General features: G+C 41.4%; 1 protein-coding gene across 4 annotated transcripts in view; it reads right to left on the minus strand.

Moving 5' to 3' along the window:
* LOC144680536 (hippocalcin-like protein 1) overlaps positions 1-13,851 on the minus strand; it is a 69,874-nt gene that overhangs the window by 24,602 nt on the left and 31,421 nt on the right. The window contains exon 2 of one of the 4 annotated variants that reach the window (XM_078541622.1): positions 12,147-12,296. The exons of the other annotated variants lie outside the window; for them this stretch is intronic. The gene's annotated coding sequence lies outside the window, so the exon portion shown is untranslated. The remainder of the gene's footprint in view (positions 1-12,146; positions 12,297-13,851) is intronic. 4 annotated transcript variants of the gene reach the window in all.

Below are 13,851 nucleotides of genomic sequence, written 5' to 3' on the forward strand. Positions count from 1 at the left end.
TGATTCATCCCCGCGTGCCTACCCCATCATGAAAGTCAACTCCACTGGAAAAATGAATTCTCCAGCATCAGTTCAACCTGATGTCTGTGATGGAATACACCATTAGACTTTTGATTCTGGACTCTGGACGCACGTGAAACAATAATTCTTTTCTGTGGTCTTTGCCCTGTAAATCTTTCTCTATCCCTCTTCTTACTGTATGAGTGCACAAGCGGCTATGTAGTGACCACCACACCACTCCACCTCCACTGCCCCCCACAACTACTTGCAGTAAGCTTCTTTAGTGTCTGCAAATAAACTAATCCCTTTGAGTTCATCCTATCTTGAGTTTACCGAGGGGTTATTAATAGAAATTGGTTCACATCAAAACCAAGGGGTTGGGAAATACGCCATTGCTTATAAAGGACGAAGCAAATCAAAAATACCTGTTTACAGAGGGTGGTGAAAGGAGAAATCAGGACTGTTTAAATTAACCCCTCGCCTGTCTGTAACAATATCGTGACAGTGACCACACAAAGTGCTTCACTGGTTGTAAAGCATTTTGGATGCCTTGAGGTCATGAAAGATGCAATATAAATTCAAGTCTTTCTTTCTTCTGATCTGATCCTAAATCTTCTCTTGCATAATTTCTTATCCTTGGCAATCTATTTCAAGTTTACCAGCGCCTACAACCACTTGGAAAATGCTTCTTTGTAATGATTCATTTGCTTCAGTGGATTTGCTAATATTTGGAATATATAAATAATTCGCAACACCGAAGAGGAAGCAGGGACCCTCAATCACCAGTGTTCTCAAAGTTTGAGATAGAGATTTATAAATATATCAAAACAAAACTCCCTTCCAACAAAACTAATGTAGACAATAAATAGACTTAAACAGGATTACGAAATAAGCCAGATATGGGAAATAAATTAGAGAGCTGAATATACTCTGTAGGAAAAAAACAGATGATATGACAAAGTAGTTATGATATGCAAGAGTGGATGAGAAAAAAAAACATGATAAACATTAAAAAAATTCTTGGACGAAGTAGGATGGGATGGTGGCATTGCCAAACTTTCAAATGGCAGTCAGCCAGTCCCAAATAATCATTAAGGCCAGGACTTTTCAGCCGCCAAGCGCCCCTGACGCATCGTCGCACGACGTTTCACGATGTTTAGTTCGGTGGGCGCGCGCCGGAGTCGGCTGCACACCCGCCGATATTTAAAAGGCCATTAAGGAAGCAATTAAGGTCAACTTTAGGCTGCCCGTCCAACCTTACGGGTGGCAGGGAAATGAAAAGGCCAAGCGGCCTTTGCGCTTTTTAGGGAATCTCACCCACGAGCGGGATGAGGTTTCCTAAAGCTTTAATGAATTAATATGTTCCATCTTATGTGACACAGTCACATGAGGGGACATGTTTAATTACATTTTTAATCCATTTATTTATTTATTTATTTCAAAAGCGCTTCAAACTCCAAGGCTGCTCCATGCCCCGGGGAGATTGAAGCGCTCTTTCGTTCATGTGCTGGCTCCGACTCTCCCTCCTCCCCCTGCCCGCACAGGTAGCGCTCTCAGCACTACCGCTCATGTCTTACGCTGGGCAGGCCTTAATTAGCCCTCCTGCGTAAAATGGTGGTGCAGAGCCGATCACAGACAGCAGCCGGCTCTGCGACTGCCCCCCCCCCCGCCTTCTCTCGCTGAGCCCGCCTGAAGCAGGAAAAATTCTGGCCTACATATGTAAAATAAAAATAAAAAAAACCACACGCTTTTCTAATCAGGAATGAGAAGGACTTGCTTAGTCTCATGAATAGGTTGTGATGGTGGGATTAAGGCAGACAAGGATGATTTGAGTAAAAGGTTAGAAAAATGGGCCTTTTGAAAAGGTATGGAGGTTGAAAACGGTGGATGCAGAGCTTTCTAAAGTCTAATCAAACTTTTTGGCAAAGCAGCTCCTAACTATACCAATTTTTTGAGTCACATTTCAAAATTAATTTCCTTTACAACACAAGGTTTTTAATACCGTAACTGTTGGGTCCTTGGTCACTAGTTTAGTTGGACTAATGGATCTGGGTTGCGTGCTTGTTTTGGGATGACCAAGTTGGTACCATAGACATAGAAGATCAGCAGACAGTTCTTATGTAGAATGCATTCTATTTATTTACAAAGGAACTCAGCAGTTATACTTGTGTACTTATAACTAAAACCCTGTCTCTACATTACAGACGCTTACTCTAGACTACTCACGACTGACTAAGATAGCCCGTGCTGCTCATTCATTGGATATTAAGATCATGTGATCTATTACACATCAGACTACCACAGTAACATTGTTATCCCCAGGCAGAATCTTAAAAAAAACTTTATCTTCATTACACAGCTGTTGTAAACATTTGGTTCAGTCTACACTTAGCACTAAACTCACTAAGGTTTTATCATTTTGAAGTTGTGTTTCATGTCGATATATTTCAAATGTCATCTGCAGATATGTTGTGTGAAGGTCATGCTAGAAGTTTGTTCGATCATTTTGGAAAAATTAAAATGCCTCAAACACAATTTATTCAATTATCATTTCTGAACTGTCCCCTATGCACTTTTTTGGAGCGGTTGTGAAATTCAAACATTGAAAATACACACAGATGTATTGAAAATAGGAAACCTTCAGCTTTTTTGTTGTGCTCTGTTCAACAAGTAGAAACCAGATGTCCATTTATAGTTCCAGAAACTCTGGCCGGAGTTTAATTGAGCCCGTGGGAATGGGCACAGCGAGCAGGGAGATGGTCGTGAGAACCTGCAACAGATTCCTGACATCGGGAAAACATGTCACCAATTAAGTTGGGGGCAGGAAGGGCCTGATGCGGGAATCCCACCTGCCAGCAGGAGGATGTCAATTAGGCCCATAAATGAGCCACTTGACACCAATTATTTGAGCCCACTGGAATTAAGTGGTGGCTCAGGAATTTAATGGGTGTCAAGTAGCTCTCTTGTGCCTTCCAAAGGCTGCTCAGCAAACCCTGACCAGTTTGTCTGTGGGCCTCCTAGGGGGAGGTCCCCTGTTGTGATTCACTCAGTGCCCATTCAAGGGGCCCAGCATTGGGAAAGGTGTCAGCTGCAGAAAGCCATCCGACTGCCCTGGCCTCTGACTGCCCAAACCCCAGACCTCTCTCCTCAACCCCATAAGAACGTCCAAACACATTTGGCCACTCAAGTCTGCTCCACCATTTGACAAGATCATACCTAATCTGACTGGGGCCTCAGTCTAACCCTAACCCTGCCCACCCCCTCCCCGCAGCTCTTGGGTAGGGTTGGGTTAGGTGGGCGGGGTGGGGGGGAAAAGAGATTTTTGCCCCGGGATTCTAAACCTGTACAAGGCCCGTGCCTAATGGGTACCCCATTGTGTGAACTAAACCCTGGCCTGCATTCTCTGATACAAAATCATATCAATACAGCCCTAATTTTCAGCTACTGCAAAATCCCCCTTGAACATTACTGAGCTATAAAAATAGGTGAAATCTTGTTCTCAGCCAAAAAGCATATAGTATTAACCTGGGGTGAAATACAGCATCATATGCAATACATGTTTTTATTAAAAACTGCTAGATAATAAACCATCACAATAAACCCACTCTGAATTAATGCTGACCCAATAATAATATTGATACTCCTAAAAGTTAGTTAGAATTCATCCTTATTTTCTAACTGAATATTGCAAGCACTACAAGTTCTGAAGAAGCTGATTCAGCTGTGCAGAGCAACTAGGTGAAGTCTTCCTGGACAACAAATACCACTTATGCTAATCCTAATTTCAGCTACGTAATGTGTGTTAGAGATATTACTTAACTGAACACAGTTGTGAAAGGCAAATGCAAACTGAACGCCATGTTGTAAACATATTTGCTTTCTATAAAAGGACAGAATTCTAACAGTAGTAAAGCATCTCTAACAATCATTATCTGAAAACTACAGTGCCCGGTTAGTTTAGTTTAATTAAAATGGTTTGAGAATTTGTCAGTGCCTGGTTTGACACTGCTTTTCCTTGATACATTTCTGCAAAGTCCTCATTTTAGAGATATGGAATTAGCTCTACTTCTAAAAAGAAAAAAAGATCTTGAAACAAAATTAATTTATTGGATTCAATGGGAAGCTACAAAATTAGAGACATTTGATGGATTCATTCTATATTTTGGGCAAAGCTGCCTTCACCAGATATGAAAAAGATACTCTGAAGCAACAAGTGATACATATTCACTATTTTACTGCTTTTTAAAGCTAAATACCAAACATACACTGCTCCAACTTTTGTGGACAGTAAAAGACAGTATCCATATATAATGCAGCACTCCAAGGTATCCAAGCTGTGTAGGGAGAATTGGAGAGAAAAAAGGCTTCTGGTGGAAACAGAAGTTGCCAATTAGGTATAATTTCGGCATAATTTTCTGTTCATTTACCCAGTTTTAACTATTATATCAAAGCGGCAAAGCAGAGGTGGAAATCAGAGAAATAACTTTCTTTAAAAACATTGAGTGGATTCTAATCCATGTTGGAAAGTACCACCGCTGAAAATAAAATAAAGAAACAAATAAACAAACAAAACCACCAAATCCACTTTCATCACTACAACAGGCCATGGATCTGTGAATATTATGGTTTACCAATAGGTCCGTAAAAATAAGTTACTTTCTTCCAGTGCACTCAAGAAGATGACTGCTCAAAGTAAAATTTCCAAGAGGTATTGATGAAAGTGCATCGTGTCATGAAAAGGCGATTACAGCCATGAGTTACTTGTGCGCATATAGAACTTTTTAAAAGCACACAAGTCTTCCTTAAAGAAATACAAGGAAGGAAAAGATGGCTGATAATGTGAAGTGACCACTTTCTGGAAAATTCCTATATGGATTACACTGACAGACCTGTCCTGAGAATATGGAATTTTGCACCTGAAAAGGCGTCATGGCCTTTTAAGCAGAGACACTTGAAGGGAGGTAGGAAAGATGCAAAAGACTGAGCTTCAATCTCCTGTGGTTGCAAAGACAAAGACAAAGACTAATTACCATGAATCAGCAGTCATCTAAAGTCCATCTCCTGGTGCTTTATATCTCAGAATGTGCAAATGGTCTGAGATGAAAAGAACAGAGACTCTGGGTGCAAGTCAGTTGTTTCTCTTTCAGAATACACAGGGAAAAGTCAATTAAAAAGCTGGTGTATTGGTGTGTGGTGGGTGACAGCAAGATGACCAACTTGTTACCCTGTTGCCATCTACACCTCATGGACAAGCCCAAGACTGATTCGCATATCTCTTTTTAAGATTTATTTGGACTCAACTTCTCATTTCTGATCTGTGTATATGTGTGTTGCATTTTTATTGTTTTTCTTGGGTTTTTAGTAACTAATCATCTCACTCTTTGACTCAAGAAAGCCTGGTTAAATTGTCTCCCTCTAAAACAAATACTGGGAAAAGGTATCCATCGAGGAAGGGATCCCTTTTATATTAACCTTGCTGCGACCAACCGAGGGGGTTGAATAAAGAAGGGGAGCCTGCTCATTCCTCCTCACCCAGGAGCACAACAACATTAGTCCCATCCGGGAAGTTAACAAATTGGGGGAACCTCACCTGGGGACCAGTCATAACAATCCTAAGGAATGAATGTGTTGGACCCTCATGGTGGATGGATTCAATCAGGTGGGCTGTTTGATTTGGTCCTCTGTTTAATAATAAAGATGTTCTCAGCTTACACCACTGAACGCCTCAAGGAGCAAGGCCAAAAAGAGGAGGAGGGGTGCAGCGAAGGGCTTGAAGGGTGGAAGCGATATAATTTTATTCTGAGCTTTACTGTAAACCATGAGGCCTAACCGCTTCCAAAGTGAGAAAATAAAATGTTTCTACTTAAATATGCAATGTACTGATTTAAGCCAGAAGAGGGCTACAGTTTAGTTGGGATGAAATTATTACATTTCACACACTTCTTTATTATTCAGATTGGCTTGTAAATTCCTCAACAGCTGTAGCTTTGCACGAGTTACATAATGAGAACAGTTGCAAAATACCCTACAACTTTCTGCAGATTTACAGTGTACATCTTTACATCCTAAGAGGGAAAATCTGTTCTTCTCAATGAAGCAATAAATCCAAAGGCTTCCATAGTGCTCACTGGTCAGGAAATGGAATTTACACGTCATCTTTACTTTTCATGTTCACTGAAAGTTGATTGGCAAAAACTGATGTAACTATCCTGAAAAAAAAGAAAAATGTAGCTGGTATAAAATTATGAGACCCTACCTGAAGACAAATTTTTTAACTGGCTACTAAAGTCATACTAATAACTTGTCCACTGAAGGGTACATAAACACTGCATATTTTACTCCTAACCAGTGATTATAGAAAGCCCCTTTCTCTCGTCTCACTCCATTTCCCCAAAGTGAACAACAGGCAATTGCTTCCTCTAAAAATACAAAGTAACATTATGTCTTCATTGCAGTAAATCTGCGATGTATAGAAAAAAATGGAAGTCATCTTTCAGAAAGGATGTAGAGGAAGATTATACATTTAAAAGGCTGTGGAAAAGTTACGCAGATTTAATAGAATGGGCATAGTCTCAAGTTCAATTTCAATTCAACTTCTAAATTTCTGGGTCATTACTTTGAAATGGCAAATTGTCCTCAAGTAAAACACAGACATGATGGGCCAAATGGCCCCTTCCCAGGCTGCATCATTCTATAAGTGGATAGATTGTTCCTTAATAGGTCAATTTTTGTGCTTAAGAGAAGAGGCACTAGGTCCAAGAGAACTTTTCCACTTTGGGGATCCAGGATCTAAAAGGCATGACTGACTTCAGAAAAAAGTCTTTAAAGCTGACTTTTAGCCCAATATTTAAGAACATGCCTCCACGTCCAAAACAAAATCAATGCATACTATATATTTAAAAGCAATTTGGCACTGATCACTGATATAATGAAGATCACTACAGGCTTTGAAATACAGCAGCCTCATGTTTTTGCACAGTGCAAAAGCGTAAACAGGATTGTCCAGTCCTTTTTCTTCATGCAAGTATTCAATTTGGAAAGAATTTGATGCACAATTTCAAGTTTGATAAAATGAAAACTACTTACTTCATCATAAATTGCACAACACAGTTTGCTCCAGTAGCCTTGCCAGAATACACAAAGAGACAGTCATAATAATGATTAAAAAACTGCAGGTGCATTTAAAGTTCAAATCGAGATTTATGAAGGAAGTGCAATTAACTGCTTAAATCGCTTCATTGCATTTTTCAAACTGCTGTAACGAAACGGGGACAGAGTCCTCAGCTCTGTCTTGTGGCATATTCTTTGCTTTGAATTTTGCCTGGACGACCATCTCAAATCACCCAGCAGGAGCTTCTACAGCTCAATACAGATTTTTTTTGTTGTCTGCTTCACAACTCAAAAATTACTGCTCTGCAGTTCATTTAAAAAAATATTTGGAAAAGTCTAAGTAGTAAATATATGAGTTATGACAGGGCCCTGAAGCTGTTGAATTAATCTGATATTTGAGAAGATTACTGCAATATTCAAGTCTGATTCAATGCGCAAATGAATACTCATTCACTATTCAACTCAAGTGCTGCATTATGGAACACCTCCATCAGTGTTCTGAATGAACATCAATAAGGGAATAAGAAACCCAAGGATGGTTCATCTACACGTTAAGTGAGTTACCTCTCAATGCTGTGACCCATAATCCTCAAACTATCCCCACTTCCATGATCTCATCAGAACTCTGTTTAAACCAACAATTCAAGATGGACAGAAAAGGGCAGTGAAATTCTAACCTTGTGGGGGTTTAAATAAAAAGACCACAAATTATTATACACATTTAACAGAGTTCAAGCAGACATCAACCCAAAGATGCAAAATCATGCACCCTGGTTTAAATATTTACATAAACCTCAATTAAACCTCTTTCTTGCTTTTCCAATTAAATGAACAGAACAAGTGATGGCGGAATGAATCACAACAGTGCACTAGTTTAATCCTTACAGCGGAGGCCCCTCAGTAAGATTCACCCAGTATTGGAATTGTGATCATTGCAAGTCCATAATATACAATTTAACTATTCACTGTGGACAGTTGGAACACGTTCAGTAATGTGCTACGTTAGTTTTAAATTAGTAAATTACCTTACTAATTTCAAATTAACTAAAATTTCAGGTTAAGTAAATGGGCAAAATTGGACCTTGTTTCACTTATTTTTCAGGTGCAGAATAGTTCAACTTCTGGAGCTATGACATGTGCCCCAGGGGCAAGTGAAATACGTCTGGCTGCATATTAGCTCAGTGATGTTCATGAATCCCTGGTGGCCACCTTAAACACCTTAAAAATTCTTTCGAGTTATCAACAGTCACAGATTGCAACTCTTTCGAGTACAATCACAGTTCTTGGTTTCCGGGAGTGGGACATGAACCCACAACCCTCTGATTCAAAGGCGAGGGTGCTATGGACTTTAAACACCTTAAACAGGCATTAGCTTCTGCAATATACTAATGAAGGACCTAATGCCCAATTAAGGAATGACACGGTCCTGAATTTGTCAGAAACAGAGTGGAGAAGGCGCTGAGTAGCTTCTGTTTGGTTTTACCAGCTCCTTCTGCAGCTTAAACAGAGGCCCTTAAAAGGGTCAAATAAAAGCTAACAGGAAATGCTGAAATACTCAACAGGTCTGGCAACATGAGTGGACAGAGGGAAAAAAAAGTGTTACGACCCAGACTTTTGTTCCCGAGGCAGGTAGCACGAGTCAGGAAATTTCTCAGAAATTCCCCTTAACGGTGGGATCAATGCTCTGGGAATGCAAGATGGAATTGGGCCCTTGAACCTTCCACCCCCAGATACAGATTGGAGGCAGCCACGGGTGAGCTGTTTAAAAGGCCCACTTAGGACCTAGGTTTTCTGGGACTTGGTCCCAGTTGTTTCATTAAATTTTAGGCCCTCTCACCCCTCACACCCCCTCAGCCTCCCACTCACTCCCCCATAGAATCCACAAACCTCCATATCAACTTAATGCCAATTTACAGCATGCACCCACCCCTTTCTGGCCTTTCATACTCCATGCTAACTGACCCATTATCCATCATGGGCAGACCTCAGGAGCCATGTTGAGATGAAATAAAATAAAGGCCTAAATATCTATTTCAGCCTTCTCTATAATAAAAGATAACTCCCATTCATCAAAGCCCATTCAAAACATTTCATTCTCTCAAGTACATAATCCCTTATAAAAAGAAAAAGACTTGTATTCATAACCCCACAAAGACAGCTAATTCTTAAATAACCTATGAATTTAGCATCCCCTATTGAGATGAAAGGTTGTAGAAAACAGCCAAGCATTAATAGTGACATAACGCCCTTAGGGTAATGCCAACAAACAACTGTTGTAAATGCTAGACCAGATTTCTCACTGACACAGGCTTTTAAAGGGATAGGAATTTAAATAATTTGACAGCTCAAGTTTTTTTTAACCTCTGACTGATACAGCACCGAGTTTAAATAGACTGATGAATTCAGGTTTCCTGCGTGTGAATCACACCCTTCCCCCTTTTCCCCTACCAGTGAAAATGGGATCCATTGGAAATGTGGGCAGGTCTTCTGGATCTGAGTCCCACCCACTATTTTTAATGGTCTATGGATTTCCATGACTCATCAAGAATCTAGGCCATCATCTCAGGATGATGACCTTTCATCAGAACTGAAAAAGATGCAACACTATCCAGGCCTGTGATGGGTGGAAAACATGAAAAGATTAAAATAAAGTGATAATGGTGCAATCCAATGGGCAGGGGGGTAATGGGACCAACTAATAAAACAAGGAGAGTCCAGAGAAGTAAATGAAATAACAATCATTACAAACAGATGCTGTCCAAAAAATGGGGAGAGTGGGTACAATCTGGGAAATCTGGAATTACTGAACACAATGTAAAAGTGTCAAACCAAACATGGTGCTGTTACTCAATATGGAGGGCATCATATCAGGAGCAGCAAACATATACTAAATTGAAAGTACAAGTAAATTGCTGTTTCACCTGAAGTAGTGGTGTTTGGGACCCTGGATGGTAGGAAGCAGAAAGGGCAAAGGGCATGTGCTGCATCTCCTGTGCTTGCGCAGGAAGGGCATTGTGGGAAGGGAAGGGGCTTTTGGGAATGGTCGAGTGGACCAGAGTGTCACATTCCCTTTGGAATGTTGATGAGGGGGGTGGGGGAAGAGAGAAAATGTGGTTAGTGCAGGCATCATGCTGGAGGTGGTGGAAATGGCAGCGAATGATCCGTTGAATGTGATGGTGAGTAGAAGGTGAGGACAAAGGGAACCCTGTTGTGGCTCTGGGAAAGAGGGGTAGGGGCGGGAGCAAAAGTGTGGGTAGCGGCCTTGTCAACCATTATGGGAGAAGAGACAGCAGTAAACAGAAAGGAGTCTTGGTTGCGGATTGACATTATCAGAGTCCTTACAAGAAACATGGTGGGACGAAGTGTAGCCAAAGTAGCTGTGGGAGCCAGTGGGCTTATTTATGAATATTGGTTAAAAGAAACCACCGAAGATTAAAAAAAAAGTTCTTTGTCTTTGAAGCCAACTTAATGTGGAACAGTGGAAATGCACTACCTGGTTCCACTGCACTTTTACGGAATGCTGCCAGGGTTGCCAACTCTGGCTGGACATAGTGTGGGAGATGTTGGTGAAGGGATGCCACAGTAAGCTGGCAGTGTGGCACAAGTTGGTTCTATGGGATGGTGGGAGGGGAAAACAGATCCCTTGGAGAAGGCTTCCTATTGTGAACATCCCTGATTGTACAGAGAGTGGGAAATATATCCCTTTTATACAGAGCTGACTTGAGAATGCAACATTGTCCAATTACAGCAGTTTAGAGTAAACTAGCAATAAAGCAGGATTGCAATAAATCGTCCTGAGGTTCATCTTGTTTTTCAAGTTTCCACTTTAGGGTAAATAAATGCTTTCAATTCCCCCACCCCCACTAGGGCTATCTGTACCATGCTTGTCCTGCTTTCTACCCTTAATTAGCACATTCCTCAGATAATATCACCACCTTCAACACCTCTTTGTCCTTTTGTCTGTGACATCTTTTGGTTATCTCCACCTATCACTGGCCCTCTATCCAGCTCTACCTCCCCACCCCACCCCCTTAAACCAGCTTATATTTTACCTCTTTTCTATTTTTACTTAGTTCTGTTGAAGGGTCATTTGGACTCGAAACGTTAACTGTGCTCCTCTCCGCAGATGCTGCCAGACCTGCTGAGTTTTTCCAGGTATTTTTGTTTTTGTTTTGGATTTCCAGCATCCGCAGTTTTTTGCTTTTATCTTTTTTGCTTTCAATTCCTGCCTGGATTAAAATCCCACGAAGGTCAATATTTACCTTCCCTCAAAATAAAATCCCTTTAGGATCAGCTTCTGCCCAAAAAGACAAAAGAGGAAGAAACTCATTTCACTGGCGCTGCATATTTACATCGATTCCCCAGGGACAAACACTCACTGAAATCAGTGAAGACGCCCCTCAGCACCGTGTATCCCCAGGGAATCGATGTAAATCTGCAGCGCCGACAGTACAGGTTTCTCCCCCAAAAATCAGACTCCTTTTCCTCCAACCCCAAAAAAAAAAATCCCACCAGGATCAACTTCTATCCCACCTCCGTCCTGGGATTGCCTCCACTAACTCAGAGCCCCAGCCTCAAAAGGCCAATTGGTTGTGAGCTGCAGGCATTGAGCAGGGGGCTGGGTGGAGGTTGGGGGGGCGGTTTGTGGAAATGTCCCCAAATCAGTACCAATTCTCCAGCACCACCCGTGGCTCAGCACCCAGCTCCACTCTATGGGGATTACGGGGGTCAGAGACTGAGGAGCCTCCAAACCCCGCACCAGTTTAAAAAAAACAAACTATTGAAAAACACTGTAAACTATCCTCAGTGAATCCTGTTTAGCAATTTGACCATTTTTTCACATTGTTAAAACCAGGACACCCGACAGGGACACTTACCAATGCTATTAGGCTAGCTTTCTTCTAGCTAGAATGTAAGCAGCAGCACTCCTTCTACCAAATTACTTCTGCTTGGAAAATAGCTTCAAGTTTCTAGGCTTTTAGGGCTGTAATGTAAATTTTTCTAACCCATTGCAGCAGGCAGCGACACTCTCTTACCTCAAGTCTCAGAGCACCCAGCGTATACAAAGCTTTCTAGGCTGGCTTAGTCGGCATGGGACGAATTTTCCAGACAGTTAGGTTCAATTGCCCTTGCAGCAGCCTCGCTCCTAGTTTTACCTCCTACTGCAGGTCAAGGCTCAGCGCCAGCTGGAAAAGGGAGCGCAGTGACATTCGTGAGCGCAGTTCGCACGTGCATTGGTTTACGTTTTATGTCATTACGCTGCGAATACAATCGGATCACAGTTTTCAATGAATGATGTCTGGCCAGAGTTTCTGTAAGAATTATGAGCACTTTTTTGCTTGAAATGTCGTTTTAAAATCTCCCAGATTGCTTTTAATAGTCGTCAGGAGATTGAAGGCAGATCCGGTAGACTCCTGCCCATTCTGGGAGGGTTAACAAGCCGAGCTGCTGCCTCTGATGTTTGCCTTCCCACGGACTGTTGCTAGCATCACAGGCCAATTCTAATTGATCTAGATGGAAAGTAGTGAACTGCCTTAGGAAAGCCAACAGATGCTTGTAGCTCATCAAAATCACTCAGACCAGCAGTGAGATACCTGCTGCATATTCAATCATTTTGGACCTGAAATTGAATCTAAACATAATTACTCCCCCCAATGACTTTCATCGACACCTTGTACAGCCACTTCAATACCGCACTGTGCACGTAATATGCACTAATTTTAACACGTAATAACAAAGGACTCTTTTGATGGGTTTTAGCTAAATATTGAAGATATTAAGCAGTACTTTTATTCTACTTCAATTATTTTGAGTTTGTGAATTTAACTACATTCACCTGTGCTGTAATTTTCCAGAATAAGTGGATGCGCCAGGAAAGCTGGCGTAAATCCAAGAAATTTGCAATTGTAATTGCCTTATCAGTGGGGAAGGTGGGAGGGCCACAGCTCTCAAACCAATTTTGTACTGTTCAACGAGGGTATTAGCAGAGTTGCACAAAGGTCCTAGGAAATTATGGTGTTGCATGAATAATGATTTCTCCAGCTTGCATAGGACAGGTAGAGCTGGATAGAGGGCCAGTGACAGGTGGAGATTGCCAAAAGATGTCCTAGACAAAAGGACAAAGAGGTGTTGACGGGGTGGTGTAAATGTATTTCCATCCATTGTTTTATCTCTACCTTTTAGCCTATTTCGATCCCTTTCCCCCCACCTCACCCCCACTAGGGCTATCTGTACCTTGCTCGTCCTGCTTTCTACCCTTAATGTCACCTATTAGCACATTTCTTAGCTAATATCACCACCCCGTCAACACCTCTTTGTCCTTTTGTCTATGACATCTTTTGGCAATCTCCACCTATCACTGGCCCTCTATCCAGCTCTACCTGTCCCACCCCCCCTTAAACCAGTTTATATTTCACCTCTCTTCTTAGTTTTCTTAGTTCTGTTGAAGAGTCATATGGACTCAAAACGTTAACTGTATTCCTCTCCGCAGATGCTGTCAGACCTGCTGAGTTTTTCCAGATATTTTTATTTTTGTTTTTGTTTTGGATTTCCAGCATCTGCAGTTTTTTGCTTTAATATTATGGAGAGTAGGTACTCACCAAATGGACAAACTATGAATCAGATCGATTACATTGCAGTAGCAAAATGATGGAGATACGGTCTAAAGAATTGTAAGACGTACCCAGGAGCTGACTGTGACACTGACCATCATTTGCTATTAATGATACCAAAGATCAGAGT

This window comes from Cetorhinus maximus, chromosome 5 (assembly GCF_964194155.1).
Source record: "Cetorhinus maximus chromosome 5, sCetMax3.hap1.1, whole genome shotgun sequence".
Lineage (NCBI taxonomy): Eukaryota > Metazoa > Chordata > Chondrichthyes > Lamniformes > Cetorhinidae > Cetorhinus > Cetorhinus maximus.